This window comes from Scyliorhinus torazame, chromosome 9, assembly GCF_047496885.1.
Source record: "Scyliorhinus torazame isolate Kashiwa2021f chromosome 9, sScyTor2.1, whole genome shotgun sequence".
NCBI classification, from domain to species: Eukaryota; Metazoa; Chordata; class Chondrichthyes; order Carcharhiniformes; family Scyliorhinidae; genus Scyliorhinus; species Scyliorhinus torazame.
In genome coordinates, this window is record NC_092715.1 from 263,112,528 (window position 1) to 263,130,802 (window position 18,275).

Genomic DNA, 18,275 nt, shown 5'->3' on the forward strand with positions numbered 1-18,275 from the left:
GCGGCACTCCCTCAGTACTGACCCTCTGACAGTGCGGCACTCCCTCAGTACTGACCCTTTGACTGTGCAGCACTCCCTCAGTACTGACCCTCTGACAGTGCGGCACTCCCTCAGTACAGACCCTCTGACAGTGCAACACTCCCTCAGTACTGACCCTCTGACAGTGCGGCATTCCCTCAGTACTGACCCTCTGACAGTGCAGCACTCGCTCAATACTGACTCTCTGACAGTGCAGCACTCCCTCAGTACTGACTCTCTGACAGTGCGGCACTCCCTCAGTTCTGACTCTCTGACAGTGCAGCTCTCCCTCAGTACTGACCCTCTGACAGTGCGGCACTCCCTCAGTTCTGACTCTCTGACAGTGCAGCGCTCCCTCAGTTCTGACTCTCTGACAATGCAGCACTTCCTCAGTACTGACCCTCTGACAGTGCAGCACTCCCTCAGTACTGACCCTCTGACAGTGCAGCACTCCCTCAGTACTGACTCTCTGACAGTGAAGCACTCCCTCAGTACTGACACTCTGACAGTGCAGCACTCCCTCAGTACTGACCCTCTGACAGTGAAGCACTCCCTCAGTACTGACCCTCTGACAGTGCAGCACTCCCTCAGTATTGACTCTCTGACACTGCAGCTCTCCCTCAGCACTGACCCTCTGACAGTGCAGCACTCCCTCAGCGCTGCCCCTCTGACAGTGCAGAACTCTCCGGCATTGCAGCACTCCCTCAGTACTGACCCTCTGACAGTGCAGCACTCCACAGTGGAATATCTTGGGAAGAGTGTGGAGCAGTTTGGGGACAGAGAGAGGGACAGTCTGGGTAGATGAGCGGGACAGTCTTGGGGGCGGAGAATGGAGCAGTTTGGAGGGAAAGAATTGGATAGGCTGGGGAGAGAGAGTGGAGAAGTGGGAGCAGTTAAAGAAAATGCAGGGACAGTGGAATTATAAAACCGCATGACAATCAACCCTGATTGAAAAGTAAAGTTGCCATTGTCCTCGTTGACCATTGGCCAGTGTTTTTCACATTTTTTTTCCCGGGACCCATTTTTACCAAATAGCCAATCTTCGGAATCCAAACCGGCCGACCTCCGCGACCCACGCCACCGACCTTCGCGACCCACTCCGCCGACCTTCGCGACCCACGCCACCGACCTTCGCGACCCACGCCGCCAACCTTCGCGACCCCCTCCGCCGACCTTCGCGACCCACTCCGCCGACCTTCGCAACCCACGCCGCCGACCTTCGCGACCCCTCCGCCGACCTTCGCGACCCACGCCGCCGACCTTCGCGACCCCTCCGCCGACCTTCGCGACCCACGCCACCGACCTTCGCGACCCACTCCGCCGACCTTCGCGACCCACGCCACCGACCTTCGCGACCCACTCCGCCGACCTTCGCGACCCACTCCGCCGCCCTTCGCAACCCACTCCGCCGACCTTCGCAACCCACTCCGCCGACCTTCGCGACCCACGCCACCGACCTTCGCAACCCACGCCGCCGACCTTCCCGACCCACTCCGCCGACCTTCGCAACCCACCATTTTCTCTGACCTTGTTTGTTGCTGACAAAAATGGAGGAAATGGTTTTGGGTCCCTTTGGCCCCCCGAAATAAAAACAAAAAGGCTGCGACCGTATGAAACAAAATGCGGCCGCACTGCGCATGCATGCCCAATGATCAGGCACGCATGCGCAGTGCGACCTAATTTTTTATATCTGTTCCTGGCCATTTTGAAGGCCGCTCGCAGCCGGCATTATTAAAAGTCGGCTGTTGCGCGCGGATTTGCGCGATCGGGAGTGTCGCGACAGACAGCTCTGCGACCCTCCCGACACCTGCCCGCGACCCACCGCGTTCCGAGTTTGACAATGCCTGCCATAGGCTGCTTTGAGGGGGAGAGCTGACTGGTGGTGATTTTAACCTGAGGATCACCGCTCCTCAGGCAAGGGGTAAGGTTGAGAACATAGAACATAGAACATAGAACAGTACAGCACAGAACAGGCCCTTCGGCCCTCGGTGTTGTGCCGAGCATTGTCCGAAACCAAGATCAAGCTATCCCACTCCCTGTCATTCTGGTGTGCTCCATGTGCCTATCCAATAACCGCTTGAAAGTTCCTAAAGTGTCCGACTCCACTATCACAGCAGGCAGTCCATTCCACACTCTAACCACTCTCTGAGTAAAGAACCTACCTCGGACATCCCTCCTGTATCTCCCACCCTGAGTCTTATAGTTATGTCCCCTTGTAACAGCTCCATCCACCCGAGGAAATAGTCTCTGAACGTCCACTCTATCTATCCCCCTCATTATCTTATAAACCTCTATTAAGTCGCCTCTCATCCTCCTCCTCCTCCAGGAACAGATATAAGGCGCTGGTTTAGCACAGGGCTAAATCACTGGCTTTTAAAGCAGACCAAGGCAAGCCAGCAGCACGGTTCAATTCCCGTACCAGCCTCCCTGAACAGGCGCCGGAATGTGGCGACTAGGGGCTTTTCACAGTAACTTCATTTGAAGCCTACTTGTGACAATAAGCGATTTTAATTTCATTTTCCTCCGCTCCAAAGAGAAAAGCCCTAGCTCCCTCAACCTTTCCTCATAAGACCTACCCTCCAATCCAGGCAGCATCCTGGTAAATCTCCTTTGTACCCTTTCCAATGCTTCCACATCCTTCCAATAATGAGGTGACCAGAACTGCACAGAAGGCAACATGAATAACCTCAGCTCTGGTTATCTGGTGGCTAAGATTGTTGTCACATTCTCAGCTATGTCCCAATTAGTTTAACCAAACATTGAATTTTTATTCGCCTTACTCCAGGAGTAATGTCAGATTATCAGGGTCATTGTGGCCACAGAGCTGCACATCAGGAAAGAAGAGATTTTGACATTACATCTGTTGAATGAATATTATTGGGTTAAGTTAAATTCTGCTATTGTTACCAGTTTGGCTACATTTTGCTAAAAGGAACATTAATCGTTTTTCTGTCAGAGTTCCAGAAGACGGGGGTGGGGGAGGGGGTGGTGGGTGGTGGGGAATAACCTGTCAGCATCTACCCTGCCAAACCCCTGAAAAATCTGATCAAGAATCAATTGATGGAGCAACATTAAGAGCAGGAGTAGGCCACTCGGCCCCTCGAGCCTGCTCTCCCACTCAATAAGATCATGGCTGTTCTGATTGTCACCTCAACCCCACATTCCTGCTCATCCCCTATGACCTTTCACCCCTTTGTTAATCAAGAATCTAACTCATCCTGCTTTAAAAATATTCAAAGATAGGGGGCAGCACGGAGGCGCAGTGGGTTAGCCCTGCTGCCTCACGGCGCCGAGGTCCCAGGTTCGATCCCGGCTCTGGGTCACTGTCCGTGTGGAGTTTGCACATTCTCCCCGCGTCTGTGTGGGTTTCACCCCCACAACCCAAAGTTGTGCCGGGTAGGTGGATTGGCCGCGCTAAATTGCCCCTTAATTGGAAAAGAAGAATTGGGTACTCCAAATGTATAAAATGAAAAAAAAAATATTCAAAGATTTCTGCTTCCGCTGCCTTTTGAAGAAGAGTCCCTGTGACTTGCTGCCCTTTGAGAGAATTTTTCCCCCTCATCTCCATCGCAAATGGGTGACCCCTTAATTTTTAAACAGTGACCCCCCCCCCCCCCGTTCTAGATTGTCCCCAGCCAGCCTGTCAAGTCTCCTCGGGATCTTCTGTAGGAACACCAGGATGCTTGTTTTGCCAGCGCAGACTGGTCCATTACAGGCTCAACGTGTCATTTCCCCTTTGAACTCATTCCTCCTCCTGATAGATAAATATTTTATGTCAGGTTTTTTTTTAAAGTGAAGCCACCAGCCAGCTCTTGCTAACGCTCCGGCCTGGCATATACACAGAATGTGAAAATCATCCTTCCCTGACATCTGATGTGATTTTTGTTGATGATGGGGTGGCAAAGCGATGAAGGTGTCCTTCACAGCGCCAGGGTCCCAGGTTCGATTCCCGGCTTGGGTCACTGTCTGTGCGGAGTCTGCACGTTCTCCCCGTGTCTGCGTGGGTTTCCTCCGGGTGCTCCGGTTTCCTCTCACAGTCCAAAGATGTGCAGGGGTTGGTGGATTGGCCTTGATAAATTGCCCTTAGTGTCTAAAAAAAAAGGTACGGTAAGGTGGGGTTACGGGAATAGGGTGGAATTGTGGGATAGGTGGGGGCTTAGGTAGGGTGCTCTTTCCAAGGGCCGGTGCAGCCTCGATGGGCCGAATGGCCTCCTTCTGGACTGTAAATTCTGTGATTCAAAGGGTGATGTGTGCGGAGCATAAAATGCCAGCATGTTCCAGTTGGGCTGAATGGGTGCCCTTTTATAAACGTTGCAGATAAAGTATGGGGAAATGTGTGTGTGTGTGGGGTGTTGTGTGTGTGTGTGGGGGGGGGGGGGGGGGGGGATTTTGATGTCGAGATGGGGGTGGGCACTTGAAAAAGCAATTGCAGATCCCAGAGAGGAGGGAGGTCTGTGAGAGGGCAGGACCGATGAGATGACAGAAAGGGGATGGTGGTGCATTGCTTGAATGTCCATTCCCTGGAGGCGTGTGCTCATTTGCAAGGGTGTTATTTTGTGTGAAGTGCTGGGAGGCTGGAGGTGTGCACAAAAGATTTCACATTTAAACAAGAAGAGGGACTCAGATGCGGGGAGATTTGCCGCACCCTTCTGCTCCTGGTGTGTGTGTGTGTGTATAGACACAGACTGTGAACACTGCAGTTGTGTGTGTGTGAGAGAGAGAGAGAGAGACTCCGCCTTCTTAAATCTCCCTGCTGCAAGGCTTTCGCTTTTTCAACTCACTCTAATCCACTCAGCACAAAGAGAGGAGGGTCAAGTCTCTTTTGCTGCACTCTCCCGGTTTGCAGCCTGGGATCCTTCTCCCCTCCCTCTGTGTGTCCTTGCTTCCTTTAAATCTGTCTCTCTTTAAACCAACCCCCTGCTCTCTCTCTCTCTCTGTTTGTGGTCCTGCCTGGTACCGCCCGCATGCTTTATGAATGAACATTGGACCTTCGGGAAAGAGGAGTTCAAGTCGACACTGGGACACTGCGGACAGAGCAAAGGAACGGGAACAATTAGATCTATTTGTCTGGAAAAGAGAAGGCGAAAGAGAGAGAAACCGGAGCTGTTTGTCTCTTTTACCTGGCTGTGTCTAACCTGGGAGGAGTGCCTGCAAGGTAAGAAGCAGAGAGAGGGAGGGAGAAAGAAACATGGCCATGTAATGTAACCAAAGACTTAAATACCCCACCTGTCCTTCAGTTACCTTCCAGTTAAGATGTTCCTTCTTAAATATATTTAAAACCTGTTCAAAGGCTGTAAACATTCTGCAGGCTCAATGTGGCAAATGAATGTTTATTCCCTCCCCTCCCCTCCCTCCTTGTTACCCTTTGATCAGAACAGCAGCATTTAAAAAAAACCATGATGGTGTAAAAAGGAGGGGCACAAATTAAAGAAACACCTGCTGTAACCCAGCCCCTTATTTCAGCCTCTTGGAGTAAGGGCTCGTCTCGAAAAAGCCATTCTGAAACCAGGAGAAATTTGCAGCAGCTCCCAAAACTGCTCACTCTTGTCTTTTTTTCTGAAAATGTGCAAATCCTTTTCTGATTTGACTCCTAGTGTGCTGAAGATGCTTGTTTTCTGTTCCGTGTGTTCGCTAAATCCACCCCACCTTTCGCTCAATGGTCAACGTTTTCTTTCAAAGCTCGCTTTTTGCAAGAATTATTTGTTTGCCAACATCTGCTGCCACCCTAGAATCCCTGCGGTGCAGAAGGAGGCCCTTTGGGCCACACTGTCTGCACCGACCCTCTGACAGTGCGCCCCACCTAGCCTACTTCCCCCGCCCTATCCCTGGAATCCCACCTAACCTGCACATCTTTAGTCCCTTTCCTCGATCCGGTGGACTGTGGCACCTGCATGTGTTGTTTTGGTGAATTTGAGATTCCTGGCAGCACGGTGGCGCAGTGGGTTAGCCCTGCTGCCTCACGGCGCCGAGGTCCCAGGTTCGAGCCCGGCTCTGGGTCACTGTCCGTGTGGAGTTTGCGCATTCTCCCCGTGTCTGCGTGGGTTTCGCCCCCACAACCCAAAGATGTGCAGGGTAGGTGGATTGGCCACGCTAAATTGCCCCTTAATTGGAAAAAATGAGTTGGGTACTATAAATTCATAAAACAAAAAGAAAAATTGGGGATTCTTCATTCAACAAGTAGGAGTCGATGGAAAAGCATCTGGGCTGATGCTACTCTGTAGGCTGAGAGTTTCCTTGATGTGTAGCTAACCCACGCAGGCCGGAATGTCCCACTCCCTATCCTTCTCCCGGCCTATGCCCCTCCCAACTCTCAGTCTTCCTTCGAATCTGACCTCTTGTGCATCCCGGAGTGCTTTTGCCCCATTGCCGGAGGCCAGGCCTTCAACTGCCAAGGCCCTAAGGTCTGGAATTCTCTTCCCAAACCGCTCTACCCCTTCAGACGCTCCTTAAAACCTACCTCTTTGATCAGGCTTTTGGTCATCTGCCCTAATAGCCCCTTCAATGGATTGGTGTCAACAGCTGTCTGATAACGCTCCTGTGAAGCACCTAGGAATGTTTTCACGGTGCTAAAGGCGGTATACAAATGTATGTTGTTGCCTGTACTGCGATTTCTGATCTGAGTCAGGTTTGTGGTGGAGATGCCACCTTCCTAGGTTTGGGAGGTTAAAAATCACCAGTTTTGTACCTGGACAATCCCGCGGGAAGTGTGGGGATGAAGATGGTATAGGGCTCTGATGTGATGCAGCCACAGTTGGATGGCTGCCAGGCGTGCACTCGAGCCTGTGCTGAGGCCTGAGGTACAGAGTGTGACCTCCTCTCACTGTGGAGCTGAACTCCAATGAAGAGTGGGAGAGCGAAGAACATTGGCCAGGAAATGTTGGGAGTAATGAGCAGGTGCTGTACATTTGGCAACAAGTGAATTAATCCATTAGGCGACTCTCTTTACACTGGTGGGAGATTATCCTGAATTCAAATCTAATGCACATTCTTGGTTGTAACGGTCTGTCTAAACCTGTGTTGGAAAAGCCAACAAAAATACGATTGCAGGACAGTGACCCTGCAGTATTAACCCACGACTGTCCATCACTGTAAATCCTATGTCCCAATTTCTGTGCTTTTATTTTGAAGTGTGCAAAGGCAGAATTGTTTTAAATTTTAATTTGGATGTAATGGAAGCAACAGCGATCCTTCCCCCTGGAGGGTATCCCCCCCCTGCACCCGCGCTGTCCCCTCAACCATGCACCAGTTAGTTGGCGGTACTTTTGCCTTTGAATCACAAGGTTTTGGGTTAAGTCCTATACCAGAGACTTTGAGCACAAAATCCTGTCTGCTGACATTCTCATTCTGAGGGAGTGCTGCATTGTCAGAGGGTCAGTACTGAGGGAGTGTTGCACTTTCAGAGGGTCAGGACTGAGGGAGCGTTGCACTTTCAGAGGGTCAGGACTGAGGGAGCGCTGTAATGTCAGAGGGTCAGGACTGAGGGACCGCTGTAATGTCAGAGGGTCAGGACTGAGGGACCGCTGTAATGTCAGAGGGTCAGGACTCAGGGAGCGCTGTAATGTCAGAGGGTCAGTACTGAGGGAGCGCTGTACTGTCAGAGGGCACTGTACAGTCAGAGGGCCAGTACTGAGGGAGCGCTGCACTGTTGGAGGGACAGTATTGAGGGAGTGCTGCACTGTCAGAGTTGCTGTACTGAGGGAGTGCTGTACCCTCAGAGGGTCAGTACTGAGGGAATGCTGTACTATTGGAGGGGCAGTACCGAGTGAGTGCTGCGCCATTGGAGGGGCAGTACTGAGGGAGTGCCGCACTCTCAGAGGGTCAGTACTGAGGGAGTGCTGCACTGTCAAGAGAGTCAGGACTGAGGGAGCACCGCACTGTCAGAGGGTCAGTACTGAGGGAGCGCTGCACTGTTGGAGGGACAGTATTGAGGGAGTGCTGTACTATTGGAGGGGCAGTACCGAGGGAGTGCTGCACTGTCAGAGGGTCAGTACCGAGGGAGTGCTGTGCTGCTGGAGGGGCAGGACTGAGGGAGTGCTGCGCAGTTGGAGGGGCAGGACTGAGGGGCGTGCTGTGCAGTTGGAGGGGCTGTGCTGAGGAGGTGCTGCACCTTTGGAGGTGTCATCCTTTAGATGAGATGCTAAACTGAGGCCTCCATCTGCCGTGTCAAAATTCCAAGGCCACCATTTTGAAAAATAGCAGGAAAGTTCTACCTGGTGTTCCGTTGAATATTTATCCCACAATTAAGATTATTTGGCCATCATCTCATTGCTGCCGTGGGACTTGCTGCGAGCAAATTGGTTGCTGTACTTCCTACATTACAATGGTGCCAAAGGAATACCTTCCTGAAGCGTAGTCACTGTTGTAATGCAGGAAAGGCAGCAGCCAATCTGTGCAAAGTTAGCATTGAGGGCTAAATATCAGGCAGAACAACAGTGAGAACGCCCCAAACTTCTCCACAAACGTCATAAAATCATAGAATTGTTTGCTTGGGTTTTGCCCCCACAACCCAAAGATGTGCAGGGTAGGTGGATTGGCCACGCTAAATTGCTCCTTAATTGGAAAAAATTAATTGGGTTCTCTAAATTTATATTTAAATTTTTTAAAAATAAATAGAATCCCTACAGTGCAGAAGGAGGCCATTCGGCCCATTGTTTCTGCACTGACCCTTTGAAAGAGCGCCCTATCTCTGTAACTCCATCACCCCATCTAACCTTTGGAAAGTGCCAATTCACCTAACCTGCACGTCTTTGGACTGTGGGAGGAAACTGGAGCACCCGGAGGAAACCCACGCAGACACGGGGAGAACGTGCAGACTCCACACAGTCACCCTGGCGCTGGGTCCCTGGTGCTGTGAGGCAGCAGTGCTAACCACTGTACCACCATGCCAAGGACTCTTTTACATCTGCCCGAGTGAGCTTGTAGAGCTTCCATTGAAACTGAGGACAAATCCTCTGGTGGCGCAGCACTCTCAGTACTGGCAGTGGGAGCGTCAGTCTGGATTATAGTGCAGAAGTCATGAAGCAGGGCTTGAATCAAAACCCCCTGTCCGAGAGGCGAGGGTCTATCGATGAGTCACAGCTAACATCCTATCTACAGATGCCGGTTGCTCTCACTTTTTTGCTTTTTCTTGATAAAGTGGAGCCGCGCCGCATCGAGCCGCCCTCGAGGCAAGCTCTAAATCGAGAACACTCTGTTCCGTGCATGGACGGGTGTTTTCGCCATCACTGAGTTTGTGAGCAACAGGCGGGGCTGGCTGGGTGCTGAATCCAGCCGTGCCTCCGCACTCCTCCCCGTGGCATAATGTTGGCACACTGAACTGGCTATTCATTGACGAGGTTAACCTTTGGCACTGGCAGCACATCCGCAGACTTGAGAGAACTTGGGTCTTTACTGCCAATGGGTGAACGCTCAGTCCAGTTGTGATGGAATATCTAATTGGGATAGTTTCATATCACTTGTGTTGGGGAACAACAGCCGTACGAATCAGCATATTTAACAGATTGGGGGTGGGGGTAAATTAAAATTCAGATCATTTAATCACATCATTTTAAATGTTATACTTTGACCAATTTTGTGTGTATCAATTTGACAAATATTGCTCGGGAAGGGAACACTTTTTCTATTTGTGTGATTACCAGTTTCTGACACCCAGGAGGAGCTGGGGGAGTATCAGTACTTGTACAAAAAGAAAGACTTGCATTTATATAGAGCCTTTCACAACCTTGGGATGCTCACAAGAGGACAGTCGGGGTGGTGGCCTCAGTTTAATGTTTTTGAAATAAATGTCGAAGACCCAATTTTTTTTCCAATTAAGGGGCAATTTAGTGTGGCCAATCCACCCACCCTGCACATCTTTTGGGGTTGTGAGGGTGAAACCCACGCAGACACGAGGGGAGAATGTGCAAACTCCACACGGACAGTGACCCGGGGCCGGGTTCGAACCCGGGTCCTCGGCGCCGTGAGGCAGCAGTGCTAACCACTGCGCTGCCGTGCCGCCCTTGTGGCCTCGGTTTAATGCCTCATCTGAAAGCTGCCACCTTTGGCAGTGCAGCACTCCCTCTATACTGCTCCCGAGACTGCCAGTTTAGATTCCGTACTGCATTCCTTGAGGTGGGACTTGCACATGTGATCTTTGAGTTCAAAAGTCATCAGCGAGTTGGAGCAGGGGTTGGGCAGTTCCGGTCATCCGGTTTGGCACAAACATAGATTTTTTAAAAAATGTTGTCATGGGGTGGGATGGGGGGGGGGGGCTGGCTGGGCCAGTATTTGATGCCCATCCCTGAGGGCACTTAAGAGTCAACCATATTGCTGTGGGTCTGCCAGATCCAGTTAAGGACGACAGATTTCCTTCTCTAAAGGACATGAGTGGACCAGATGGGTTATTACGACAACAGTTTCCATTAGACTTTCCAATTCCAGATTTTTTTTATTGAATTCAGATTTCACCATCTGCTGTGGCGGGGATTTGAACCTAGTTCACCAGAGCATGTCTCTGGGTCTCTGGATTAGTAGTCCAGTGACAATACCACTACGCCACTGAGGTGAAACTATAAATTCCTCTCTCCCCTCCTGTACTACGATTTGAAGTTATCCTGCTCTCGAGATAAACCACATTAGAATCTGGAAAATATTCTTGCGGATGTTGAAAATTGAACATTTCTTAATCCTAATTTTTGAATCTCTCCGTGGATTCCCTTCTCCCTATCCCTGTGACCTCCTCCAGCTCCACGGCCCTCCGAGATATTTGCTCTCCTCTGATTCTGTTGCCTTGCATCTTCCCGGTTTGAATTACTACACCTTTGGTGACCATGCGTGGATCGCAAGCTCTGGAATCGTCTCCCGGTTTGCCCCCACCTCCCATCCCTCCCTTCATGAAATGGAATGAAAATCGCTTATTGTCACAAGTCGGCTTCAAATGAAGTTACTGTGAAAAGCCCCTAGTCGCCACATTCCGGCGCCTGTTCGGGGAGGCTGGTACGGGAATCGAACCGTGCTGCTGGCCTGCCTTGGTCTGCTATAAAAGCCAGTGATTTAGCCCAGTGTGCTAAACCAGCCCGTGGCCTCTGATCCATACTTCTCTGGCCGAGGTTTCGTTCATGTGCTCTCCTATCACATTATGTGGCTTGGCGTCAACTTTTTGTTCTTGATTCATTCTTCTGCCAAGCGGCTTTGGAAATTCTCTTAGATGAAGGGCGCCATACAAATGCACGTTTTTTGTTCTTGCGACCAACAATTAGGAAAAAGATGCAGATTGAAGGAAAAGCGTCCCCTGTCAAATCAAAGTGCTTGCTGCAATGTCACGCGTTGTTTGACTTTGCTTTTAAAAATAGCCTGGAGTTTCAAAATTGCACTGTGTTGATACAATCTCCGCCGTGAGGGTTAACCTCCCGTAGCTGGCACAGGCCCGCAGAGGAGACTGCTATTTCAGGAACCAAGGCTGTATTACAACTCCCGAAGGAGGCAGCGATGACTTTTAATCAGCCGTCTGTCCTGCCGTTCGAGGATAATGATCATATTTTACTTAATGTACACAGCAAGCTATTATGCCAAGGACCATTTAGATGCCTTTGAACTGTTAATGTACAGAGGAGACAAGTGGGCTAAATAATAAGATGGCCTCATGTCTGGGTCTGCTACAGACTAATTATTGGAGACTGATTGCTATGATTAGTCGGCAGAAACCATTATCATTGTGTCATGTGATGACCAGGCTGAGGAAGATGAAGAAATTTGGCCTTGATGCCTTATCTCACAGTGGTGCCCGAGACCATAACATCCTGCAACATAACTCAATTGGCAAAGTGAACCTTAAGGACTCCGATGGGCAGAGCTGTAAGATTATCTTGCAATCCAATTGTACACTTTTTTAAACTTTTGGTACGGGAGCAAGGAGTTTGAAGGGGGTGGAGGAAGCTCTGATGAAACATAGTAATGAGTTCACCTCGATGGGTGAGGAGCTGCGGAGGGTGGTGGAGGCCAACAAAGGACTCAGAGCAAGGGCAGCACGGTGGCACAGTGGTTAGCACTGCGGTCTCACGGCGCCGAGGTTCCAGGTTCGATCCCGGCTCTGGGTCACTGTCCGTGTGGAGTTTGCACACTCTCCCCGTGTTTGCGTGGGTTTCGCCCCCACAACACAAAGATGTGCAGGGTAGGTGGGTTGGCCACGCTAAATTGCCCCTTAATTGGAAAAAATTAATTGGGTACACTAAATTTTAAAAAAACAACCAAAGGACTCCAAGCCAAGGAGAAGGACCGGGAGAACAGGTCACGCTGGCAAAATTTGAGAATTGTGGGCTTGACCGAGGAGGTGGAGGGGTGACTGAGTACTTTGCGAAGATGTTGGCAGAGTTGTTGGGGGAGGGGGAAGAACCCTCTCAGTATGAACTGGACAGAGCTCATTGGTGTCCCAGGCCCAAACCGCAGACAAACAAGCCACCAAGGGCGGTCATAATTTGTGGGAAGGAGCTGGTATTCGTATATACCAGGACTTAACTGTGGAGCTGGTGGGTAGGCGGGCAGCCTTGGGTCGGGTGAAGGCGGCACTCTACAGCAATGGCATGAGGTTCAGCGTGATCACCCAGCGAAGCTGAAGGTGACCTATAACCCGAGGGACGTCTACTTTGAGACGTAGGAGGCAGCGGAGGTGTTCATGAAGGCTGACGGACTGGGGTTAAAATGAGAGGTGGGACTGGGGTTTGGTTCTGGACTGAAGGAAGGGGGGTGAAATGGTGTGTAGCCTCATTGCTCGTTTCAGGATGTTTATTCGTTCTCTATGTGTGGGAGGGGAACAGTTGGAGGTTTGGTTTTGGATCGGGAAGGGTAGTGTACCCTCTGCTATGGGTTACAGCGGGGAGGAGAGTATTGAACTTTGGGGCTTGCTGGTTTTCTGTGGTGAGGTTTTTTGCACTGGTTTTGTTTGCCTTTGTTTTCAGGGATTGGGTCATGGGGGAGGGGATTGGGAGGAGGGGGGCCTGGGCAGGGACCTCCACAGCAAGTGAGGTTTGGCTAGTGAATGGGAGTGTGGTTGAGGGAGGGGCTGCATGTGTTGGAACCTGGTCAAACTGGTTTCGATGGGCCTTAGGGTGTGAAAAGTGGGGGGATGGGATCGATACTGGGAGAGGTGGTTTGAAGAGGAAGTGGATGGGGGGTTTCTGGGGGGGGTGGGGGGGGGGGGAGAGGTTTGACGGCAACAACGGCACGGGTCAGGTCCGAGGGGCAAGGCCCAGGGTGGTGATGATGACGGATAGGAGGGGGTGTGGTGGTGTGAGAGGAGGGGTGGGGTGGTGTGAGAGGGGGGGGTGGGGTGGTGTGAGAGGGGGGGGTGGGGTGGTGTGAGAGGGGGGGTTGGGGTGGTGTGAGGGGGGGGTGGGGGGGGGCGGTGAGAGGGGGGTGGGGTGGTGTGAGAGGGGGGTTGGGGTGGTGTGAGAGGGGGGTGGGGTGGTGTGAGAGGGGGAGTGGGGTGGTGTGAGGGGGGTGGGGTGGTGTGAGGGGGGGTGGGGTGGTGTGAGGGGGGGTGGGGTGGTGTGAGGGGGGGTGGGGTGGTGTGAGGGGGGGTGGGGTGGTGTGAGAGGGGGTGGGGTGGTGTGAGAGGGGGTGGGGTGGTGTGAGAGGGGGTGGGGTGGTGTGAGAGGGGGTGGGGTGGTGTGAGAGGGGGTGGGGTGGTGTGAGAGGGGGTGGGGTGGTATGAGAGGGGGTGGGGTGGTGTGAGAGGGGGGGTGGGGTGGTGTGAGAGGGGGGTGGGGTGGTGTGAGAGGGGGGGTGGGGTGGTGTGAGAGGGGGGGTGGGGTGGTGTGAGAGGGGGGTGGGGTGGTGTGAGAGGGGGGGTGGGGAGGTGTGAGAGGGGGGTTGGGGTGGTGAGAGGGGGGTGGGGTGGTGTGAGAGGGGGGGCGGGGTGGTGTGAGGGGGGTGGAGTGGTGGGAGGGGGGTGGTGATGGGGGTGGGGTGGTGAGAGGTGTGGGTGGGGGTGGTGGTGGTGAGAGGGGTGGGTGGGGGTGGTGGTGGTGAGAGGGGGGGATGTGGTGAGAGGGAGTTGGGATGGTGTGAGGGGGTGGTGGTGGTGAGGGGGGTGAGATGATGAGAGGGGGAGTGGGGTGGTGTGAGGGAGGTGGGGTGGTGAGAGGGGGGATGTGGTGTGATAGGGGGGAGGTGAGGGGGCGGGGTGAGGGGGGGGTGACGGGGTGAGGGGGGTGGCGGGGTGAGGGGGGTGGCGGGGTGAGGGGGGTGGCGGGGTGAGGGGGGTGGCGGGGAGTGTGACGGGGTGAGGGGGGGTTGGCGAGGTGAGGGGGTGTTGGCGGGTGAGGGGGGGTTGGCGGGGTGAGGGGGGGTTGGCGGGGTGAGGGGAGGGGGAGGGTGAGGGGTGAGGGGGGTGGCGGGGTGAGGGGTGGTGTGACGGGTGTGACGGAGTGAGGGGGGTGGCGGGGTGAGGGGTGGTGTGACGGGTGTGACGGAGAGGGGGGGGGTGACGTGGTGAGGGGGGGGTGACGTGGTGATGGGGGTTGACGTGGTGAGGGGTGGTTGACGTGGTGAGGAGGGGCTGACGTGGTGAGGGGGGGCTGACGTGGTGAGGGGGGGCTGACGTGGTGAGGGGGGGCTGACGTGGTGAGGGGGGGCTGACGTGGTGAGGGGGGGCTGACGTGGTGATGGGGGGGTGATGTGGTGATGGGGGGGTGGGATGGTGAGGGGGGGTGACGTGGTGAGGGGGGGTTGTAGGGCTGGGGTGGTGTGAGGGGGGGGTGGTTGGGGTGATGAGAAGGGGGGGTGAGAGCCCCCCCCCCCCCCGGTCAGAATAGTAATGTGAGGAGGTTGGGGGGGACGGGTGAAGAGGTTGAGGGTGTTGCACATTTTAAAAGTCTAAAGGCCGACGTGGCGATGCTGCAGGAGACCCGCCTGAGGGTGAAGGACCAGGCGAGGCTCAGGAAGGGCTGGGTGAGTCAGATGTTCCATTCGGAGTTTGATAGCAGGGCTTGTGGGGTAGTGGTATTGGGCAAGAGGGTGAGGTTTCAGCTGGAGAAGGTGTTGGGGGACTGGAGGGCAGGTTTGTGATTGTGATGGGGGGTGTCAGAGGGGAGATTGGTGGTGCTGGCTAGCCTACGGTGTTGATTGCGGGTTTGTGAAGGGGGTGCAGCTGAGTGCCATCCCGGATTTAGACACCCATGAGTTAATAATGAGTGGAGGTGGGGTTTGAAATATGGTGCAGGAACCGAGGATGGACCGGTCTCCGCCGCGCTCGCTGGCCCAGTTAGGGCGGGGGGTGAAGGCGCTGGCTGGGTTCAAGAGAGAGATGGGGGGGGAGTGGACCCATGGAGGTTCCTCCACCCCAGGGAACGGGGGTATTGAGGGAACGAGGGTATTTGTTTTTCTCCCCGGCACATAAAGTGTACTTGTGAACAGACTTCAGGCAAAGTTTGACCAGTTGTCCACAGGGAATGCACTGCGCCAGTTGAGAAGGGTGAGGGGGACGGTCTGTGAGCATGGGGAGGACGCAGGGCGTATGCTGGCCGGCCAGCTCGAGAGGGAGGCGGCGACGAGGGAGATAGTCCAAGTGCGGGATAAGACCGGGAAGCTAGTGGTCGCCACGGAGCAGATCAATAACGTTTTTAAGTTGTCTGAGAAGTTGTACAGGTCAGAACCACAGGGAGAGGAACGGGAGATGAGGGGGTTTCTGGACGGGTTGGACTACCCAAGGTTGGGGGAGGAGGAAAAGACTGGAGGTGCCGGAACAGGGGGCAATTGGGAGGATGCAGTCAGAGGAGGCAGCTGGAACAGATGGATTCCCAGTGGAATATTATAAGAGGTTTAAGGACAGTTTGGTGCTGCGAGGTTGGGGCCAATACAACTGAAGGTCGTGTATAGGGCACACCTCACAAAATCAAGGATGAGCCAGCTGCTTGAGGGGGTGGGGGATGAGGCAGTGCGGTGGTTAGCATTGTTGCTTCACAGCGCCAGGGAGCCAGGTTCGATTCCCCGCCGGGGTCACTGTCTGTGCAGAGTCTGCACATTCACTGCAGTGTTAATGTAAGCCTACTTCTGACACTAAGAAATATTATTATTACTACTATGTTTGTGAGGGGTGTGGGAGGCCCCCACAAACTATGTTCATATGTTTTAGTCCTGCCCGAAACTGGAAAGGTATTGGAGGGTGGCGCTGAGCACTATCTCGGGGATGGAGGCGCTGAGCACTATCTCGGGGATGGAGGCGCTGAGCACTATCTCGGGGATGGAGGCGCTGAGCACTATCTCTGGGATGGAGGCGCTGAGCACTATCTCGGGGATGTTGTTGAGCACTATCTCGGGGAGGGAGGCGTTGAGCACTATCTTGGGGATGGAGGCGTTGAGCACTATCTCGGGGATGGAGGCATTGAGCACTATCTCGGGGAAGGACGTGTTGAGCACTATCTCGGGGATGGAGGCGTTGAGCACTATCTCGGGGATGTTGTTGAGCACTATCGCGGGGATGTTGTTGAGCACTATCTCGGGGATGGAGGCGTTGAGCACTATCTCGGGGATGGAGGCGTTGAGCACTATCTCGGGGATGTTGTTGAGCACTATCACGGGGATGGCGGCGTTGAGCACTATCTCGTGGATGGAGGCATTGAGCACTATCTCGGGGAGGGAGGCATTGAGCACTATCTCGGGGAGGGAGGCGTTGAGCACTATCTCGGGGATGATGTTGAGAACTATCTCGGGGAGGGAGGCGTTGAGCACTATCTCGGGGATGATGTTGAGCACTATCTCAGGGATGATGTTGAGCACTATCTCGGGGATGATGTTGAGCACTATCTCGGGGATGGAGATGTTGAGCACTATCTCGGGGAGGGAGGCGTTGAGCACTATCTCGGGGATGTTGTTGAGCACTATCTCGGGGATGGAGGCGTTGAGCACTATCTCGGGGATGATGTTGAGCACTATCTCGGGGATGATGTTGAGCACTATCTCGAGGATGATGTTGAGCACTATCTCGGGGATGGAGATGTTGAGCACTATCTCGGGGATGGGGGCGTTGAGCACTATCTCGGGGATGGAGATGTTGAGCACTATCTCGGGGATGGAGATGTTGAGCACTATCTCGGGGATGGAGGCGTTGAGCACTATCTCGGGGATGTTGTTGAGCACTAGCTCGGGGATGGAGGCGTTGAACACTATCTCGGGGAGGGAGGCGTTGAGCACTATCTCGGGGATGATGTTGAGCACTATCTCGAGGCGGGGGGCGTTGAGCACTATCTCGGGGAGGGAGGCGTTGAGCACTATCTCGGGGATGGAGGCGTTGAGCACTATCTCTGGGATGATGTTGAGCACTATCTCTGGGATGATGTTGAGCACTATCTCGGGGATGATGTTGAGCACTATCTCGGGGATGATGTTGAGCACTATCTCGGGGATGATGTTGAGCACTATCTCGGGGATGATGTTGAGCACTATCTCGGGGATGATGTTGAGCACTATCTCGGGGATGATGTTGAGCACTATCTCGGGGATGGATGTTGTTGAGCACTATCTCGGGGATGGAGGCCTTGAGCACTATCTCGGGGATGATGTTGAGCACTATCTCGGGGATGATGTTGAGCACTATCTCGGGGAGGGAGGCGTTGAGCACTATCTCGGGGATGATGTTGAGCGCTATCTCGGGGATGGAGACGTTGAGCACTATCTCGGGGATGGAGGCGTTGAGCACTATCTCGGGGATGGAGGCGTTGAGCACTATCTCGGGGATGGAGGCGTTGAGCACTATCTCGGGGATGGAGGCGTTGAGCACTATCTCGGGGATGGAGGCGTTGAGCACTATCTCGGGGATGGAGGCGTTGAGCACTATCTCGTGGATGGAGACGTTGAGCACTATCTCGGGGATGGAGGCGTTGAGCACTATCTCGGGGATGGAGGCGTTGAGCACTATCTCGGGGATGGAGGCGTTGAGCACTATCTCGGGGATGGAGATGTTGAGCACTATCTCGGGGATGGGGGCGTTGAGCACTATCTCGGTGATGTTGTTGAGCACTATCTCGGGGAGGGAGACGTTGAGCACTATCTCGGGGATGATGTTGAGCACTATCTCGGGGATGGAGATGTTGAGCACTATCTCGGGGATGGAGATGTTGAGCACTATCTCGGGGATGGAGGCGTTGAGCACTATCTCGGGGATGGAGGCGTTGAGCACTATCTCGTGGATGGAGACGTTGAGCACTATCTCGGGGATGGAGGCGTTGAGCACTATCTCGGGGATGGAGGCGTTGAGCACTATCTCGGGGATGGAGGCGTTGAGC

General features: G+C 53.6%; 1 protein-coding gene across 2 annotated transcripts in view; it reads left to right on the forward strand.

The window, feature by feature from the left end:
* The first annotated feature begins 4,616 nt into the window (after positions 1–4,616).
* Positions 4,617–18,275, forward strand: part of LOC140429869 (coronin-2A-like) — a 221,993-nt gene continuing 208,334 nt past the window's right edge. Inside the window, exon 1 of one of the 2 annotated variants that reach the window (XM_072517368.1) lies at positions 4,617–5,173. The gene's annotated coding sequence lies outside the window, so the exon portion shown is untranslated. The remainder of the gene's footprint in view (positions 5,174–18,275) is intronic. The other variant, XM_072517366.1, reaches the window with a different exon arrangement.